Source organism: Sinocyclocheilus rhinocerous, unplaced genomic scaffold, assembly GCF_001515625.1.
Source record: "Sinocyclocheilus rhinocerous isolate Xijiao unplaced genomic scaffold, SAMN03320098_v1.1 scaffold1413, whole genome shotgun sequence".
In the NCBI taxonomy this organism is placed as follows: Eukaryota; Metazoa; Chordata; class Actinopteri; order Cypriniformes; family Cyprinidae; genus Sinocyclocheilus; species Sinocyclocheilus rhinocerous.
The window spans coordinates 62,336-68,720 of NW_015639297.1; the positions used below are offsets into that span (position 1 = coordinate 62,336).

The following is a 6,385-nucleotide window of genomic DNA, read 5'->3' on the forward strand; positions in this document are numbered from 1 at the left end:
TATATCAGTCTGGCGAGTAAACAAAAAAATTTACAAGCCAATGGCGATTCAATTGCCAAGGTGTTCGTAGAGAGCTGCCAGGAAGACTTGTTTACTTTTTTTAATATTTGTTTTACTAACATATTAAATCATTTCATTATTTATCCATTAAGAATATGACCAGTACTGCACATGTTGTGTAACTATATTATTTGTACATATTTTTACATGTGTACAAACATTTGTGGTGAGTAAAATTTTGTAAAGCTTTTGAAAGAAGTCTCTTATGCTCACCAAGGCTGCATTTATTTAATTTATCAAAATGTATCAGTAAAACGGTAATACTATGACATTATCACAATTTAAAATAACAGTTTTATTTTAATATATTTTAAAATGTAATTTATTCCTGTGATGGCAAACCTGAATTTTCAGCATTTATTACATCATTCTAGTTTGCTGATTTGCTGCTCAAGAAACATTTCTTATTATCAATGTTGAAAACACTTGTGCTGCTTATTATTTTTGCTATTTTGATAAATAGAAACTTATAAATTGTTTTATTATAAATGTCTTTGCTGTCACTTTTGATTAACGTGTCCTTGGTGAACACAGTGTACATTTAGTAATTGTAATTTTGTCCTGGATTAACGGTGACCACTTACAGCATACATGCTGTGTCATTTTAAATATACTGTATATATTAAATCAAAAGACTTATTATGCTTAAATGTTTAACAAAATGTATAGACAAATAGATTGTGTTTGTTCGTTTTTTACTTGGTAAATATGCAAGAGCTGGAAAAATACTCTAAAATACACAAATACACTTTTCCCTCAAACATGAATTTTAACCTAAAAATGTGATGCTGGAACAAAGGTTCATGGACAAGTTACGTCAACCACTCATTCAGTTTAGAGCCTCCCAAGTCAAAAATGAAAGTTTATCCTGAGGCTCTGAAAAACTTTGACTAAAATATTTGAAAAATGCAGCATGTCTGCAACAAAATAGCAGTCAACAACGCTCCCCTCACAAGAGATACTCCCCTCTTTACACAGAAGCTGCAAACCTTCAGAATTAAAGCCTTACCTCAAGACAGGGCAATCTGCCTGACCAAAACATTCCTCTGCTACATGAATGCTACACGGTTAGCGCACCTGCTCTCCAACGCTTGCCAACGGGTAAGAAGCTTACAAGATTCAGTGCCAGATAATTAAGTGTATACAGTCCCCCGAAGAGGGACGCACAGCGAGGCCTAAAATAGCCATTGGGAAAAGAGCTTAGTGCAAAGAGACAAGAAGAGGGAAAATGAGAGGTGATTTCACTGAACGGAGATCAAAGTAAAGCATTCAACAAGCAGAGTTTACTATGATCGGCCGCAGCGGGACGCAACAGAAAGGTCATTGTTAAATAGGTTGTGCAACATACTCCAAGTACTTGGCTGAAACGCACTCCAAACTGTCACAGACACACAATTCACCTGAGCTGACACTCAAAACCTCATCAGATACCCACAGCTCACGCTGTTACCATAGTGAGGACAAACATTCAAGTGAAACATATGGACTTGTATACAAAACATATGCATTCCTAGATGCATGCGTTCAAACACACCAAGAATTATTTTTTTCTGACAGTGTAAAATACATCTTATCACTCTCAATCCTGTCAAATTAGCCAGATGGTGTCTAATCTCGCCCAGGCAAATCTCTGTGCTGCACAGAATACAAGTCCTTGGCAAGGGTCACGATCCAGCTCCTCTGAGATAAAAACAACTCGGTGTCTAAGACAAAAAGACCAATTTGGTTTGATTAAAGAATTACTCTAGGGTTACATCAGTGGCAAATCAGGCCCCAGTGATTGCTGCCATCCTTCCTGTGTCATTTGACTGTGGTTTTTCAGTGAACACCGGCTTCCTGCTCTCAACACTGGTGCATCTGTGTTTGGGGGGGAGGGGGTGGAAATGCAAACTTCATACTGCTGGTTTATAGGTGTGCCTTTCTGGCATCAAATCACTTCACTTTAAATCATGAGATTTAAAACTGGTGTTATGCCAGAAGCTGGAATAATGCCAATGTGTGTGTGGTGTAAAGGTATCCAGAGAATAGATAATGCATATTGAAAAATACCTTAAAAAGTTAGATGAGCTAGGCCAAACCATTATGCTAAAACTAAAGAGCGCTTGTTTCTTTAAAATTGTAGCATCTATAAAAACACATAATATATGCTAAAAATAATATATTTATCTATATCTATAAAAAATAATATGCATTCAGACCTAGTGTGCATCACTTTCTCTGTTTTTACTTTTTTTTTTTTAGAGCCAGCCAAATCACAAGACTGTTAGAATGGATTCAGCTAAATCAATTTATTAATTGTCAACACACACACACACAAAATAATAGTAATCCTTTTAAACAGAGCATGGCAGCCCGTGACCCAAGGCTGAAAAATATGACTTCATTTTTACTCTTATAGGTTAAAAATACAGCACTAAAAGTCAAACAATGGGAGTAAGTGTACAATACGTGTAAATGTATAGCCAGTGATGCGTATTATTATTTGCAATAAAGTTTTTAACAATCTATGTTTCATGTGTTTATTTTAGTTAACCATTCAAAATAAATACTGAATTCCAAGCACTGTCTGTTAATATTATAAAATTATTTTTATAAAATATTATACAATATTTTATAAGAGCACATAATAACAACCTAATCATCGATAATTTTGCACAAACTTCCCTGTAATAATTTAATTTATTTTACGTTTTCTAGAAATAACCTATTTCAAGCCCATTTGTAGAACTATCTGGATGTTGCTCGGAACTAATGTTTATTGTTATATACTGAAATAAATATTTAAAAAACGGGAGTTTGGTTTATATTAATTTACGGTTGCATTTAAAAGAGAAATAAATCATGGTTATATTTTTGTGTCCTTCTATCATAATACAAGTCTAAACGTGTTATTCAAATCATCTCTGCAATATATATGACATGTTGTTAACTTTTTAGTGACAATAAATGTAATTTAATAAATATATTTAATAATCATTCGGCCTAAATATAAGCGAATCAGCGTCATCTTCCAACGTATGTGGTTCAAATGCATTAAACATGCTCATCTTTGCTCATACATACAGATTCTATCAATGGTTTGGTTCTGAATTACATACCAGTAGGATCTGGACTCCTCCGGATGCTGCAGATGATCACTAGTCCTTGAGCAACGCTGCAATGCGCCTTAAAGGACAGACCCGACACAACGACCACTTCTGAGATCAAGCAGAACATTACTTGTACAATCCCACCGGACCATTACTATTTATATCAAGGAATCGATGGGTTAAAAAGGCCTTGCGTTTGCCAGACCGAAAGGATCACTGCCGTGTTGACATCATCATGTATCTCCGCTCTCTATCTCTTCCTGCCAACTTGCAGCAATTTACCTGACCAATTGAGTCTCTCAGATCGAGCCCTCGCCGCGGCTGGCCAATAGCTGCGCAGTACGGTGAGTGGTGAGCTGAGCGGTGATCACCGTGCTGCGCCGCTATTGGCCAGTCGCGTCGGGCTCGATCTGAGACTCAATTGATCAGGTGAATAGGTGACCCGTGCTGGGTTAAGACAGGTGACACGCGTCATCGATCTCAGTAAAAATGTACTCAGGGAAGTGCAGTGGACTTCGAGTTCCTATGTTTGCGATTCTCTTGGGTGAAAAGGGTCATGTAACTATAGCAAATAGTCTGGGTGCTGTTGCACTGGATTTTCCATAATGAATGGGAATCTTTCACGAACTGTGGACGAGATCATGGGACTTGTATCTATCTATCTATCTATCTATAATTTATTATTTTTAATTATATTTTAAGTTCAATTAAAATTTAATTTAAGGTAAATAGCCATTGTTGACAGAATATCTTATTATGCATAATTTCCAATCATTTTGGGGGGGGTTGGTGTCAAATTATGCAAAAATTGTTTTCAGTTGTGTATAGCAAAAAGTGTCCATAGCTGAAACATCCATTAAATAAATAAATAAAAAGAGCTTCTGGTTTTTAAACAATGCCATTGTGGCAAATGGTTTTATTACAGACGGAGGTACATGTTGTTAATATCTCATAAAAATTCAGAACTTCAGATCTTTCCAAAACTGTTTTCAAGCACTGCATGCAAGTTCAGTCAGATACAAAGAAGAAATCGCATTCTTTTCATAGTCCTTCCTAAGTGTAAAGAGAATGTTACTGTTTTAACTGATGAAAGAAGCAGAGAAAAAAAGTTTTTTTTTTAAAGAAGATTGCAAATTTTAAGTCCAGTGTGAACCTTCCAGTTTACATAAAGGCTGTATCACTAAAATATTACATTTTCAACAATGCTTCTCAAGGAAAGAACTGCAATGCCTCCAACCCACTTGGATCCAGATGAAAATGCTCTTAAGGTGGGTTTCTAATAATCACCTGCCTATTAGAACAGCAAATCCACAGTTGTTACAAGTCCGAAACATTTTCATCCACAGTCCCCAGCTGTACCAGCGGAGTCCCTCTGATAAAGATTTGTTACCAGCCTCGGGTGGGTTTCCAGGTGTCTATAACCTTCCCTTTAGAACGGACAAAATAAACTGGATGCATCATAGCTGTAGCACAAGCCTGTCAACAAAACATACAAGCCTGCTATTAATTTTAAATAAATTAATTTCATTGTATTAAAATGTGTCATGTTAAGTTATCATTAAAAAACAGCAGGGGAAAAAAGGTAAATGCAACTGCCAACATTGGCAGTTGAAATGACAAGCCCTCATCTCTAGGCTATGTTAAATACGGGCTCATTGCATTGAGGATGAACAAAGTTTGTGCTGAATACAGCATTTTTTGTGCAGCGAATTGTTGGATATTTTTTCCAATTCAGCCCAAGTTAATGATGTTTTGTAGTATTGGAAGTATGCACTTTAACATTGTTGTTTACTCTTGTTCAATAAACAGTTTTAGTACCGTGTTGATGTCCAAATTTGTGACCTGAAGGAAAACAGTCAAAGACTTCTGATGTACAAGCAATGGCTTAGTCAGATGGAGAATGTCCTTTCATACAGATGAATACAGTGTGTTTCTGTGAGCTTTGTTTGAGGGAGATGGTTAGTAACTCACATGGTAAGGCATGAGTGTGAGGAGTGACCCCAGTGGGAACTGCTTGATGTCCAGTTTTCCAGAGATGGGCTCCACCCTGCCGTGTTCCTGAGTCATAGACAGGAGTCTGCAAAACAGACGACACCCTTCATGCTATTTATATTATCTGACTCACAAAACCTCCTACTCGCACTGTTGTGATGTAAAATAAACATCTAAACATGTACAGAGAAGGATTATCCAATCTCAGTTTTTAATATTTGAGAATGGATTTGATGCTTAAATATTTATTCTCACATGAATCACATTTTGATTGTCAGTTCAAATCACTTAAATTCTATGCAGACAGATGACTTAATGGAAACATAGGGATGCAATATGAAAATGTAGACCAGTAAGTTGATAGTTATATTTATGTTGCGGCTAATAACTGATAAATGGCTGATATAAAAAAATTAAAAACACTAAAAACTACAATCAGTCATTTTATATACTAAAAATAAACTTAAGCGTACATTTGCTACAAATGTAAGTGTTTTAATTAGGGCTGTCAGATTAATGCATTAACTTAATTAATTAGTTATGAAAAATAACGCGATTAAAATATTTTAACGCAGTTAAATCACTGGCACCGCCCCCAAACATGTATGCCCCTTACATTTCATATACTTGACTGTTGACAAATATGATGCAGGGCAACAACTCCATTAATGCAGTTATGCCCTAAAATTCAAGATATTGGGGCAAAAAATGCCCCTGTATGAGCTTCTGTCTCATATTTATATCATATGATAAGCGATATCACATCAGCAAAGAGAGCAATATCACAGGAGAACACGAGTGCATGTGATTTTATACAACAGTTCAGTAAATAAGAAGTTAATATTGTGCTATATTTTAAACACAATAGTGTGTTCTTGTTCAACTTTGCCAACGAAAATATTACCTAAAAGCCACAGCAGAACTGGGGTGTATTCCAGAAAGCACGGGTAACTTACCGTCAGCTAAACCCTGAACTTTCGGTTGATTAACCCCAAACCTTGCTTACTCGAGGTATGTGGTTCCAAAAACGCGTCCGGGAGTAAGTTCATTCAACTCCGAGTATGTTCCTGGTTAAGACTCAAGACATTCTCAACAGAGCGACGAATCGACGAGTCACTATGGAAACGGACGCTAAGAAAAAGCGCCATGCTGTTTCTTTCTTCTTCTTTTGTTCAATGGTCGTTTACATGCTTAGTGCATATCGCCACCTAATTGATGGTTGTGCAATCATTTTTCTTTTTTTC

General features: G+C 36.2%; 1 protein-coding gene across 2 annotated transcripts in view; it reads right to left on the bottom strand.

The window, feature by feature from the left end:
• Positions 1 to 3,408, bottom strand: part of LOC107751106 (protein FAM126B-like) — a 23,087-nt gene extending 19,679 nt beyond the window's left edge. For both annotated transcript variants that reach the window (XM_016566706.1, XM_016566707.1), the window contains exon 1: positions 3,159 to 3,408. The gene's annotated coding sequence lies outside the window, so the exon portion shown is untranslated. The remainder of the gene's footprint in view (positions 1 to 3,158) is intronic.
• Positions 3,409 to 6,385: the final 2,977 nt, after the last annotated feature.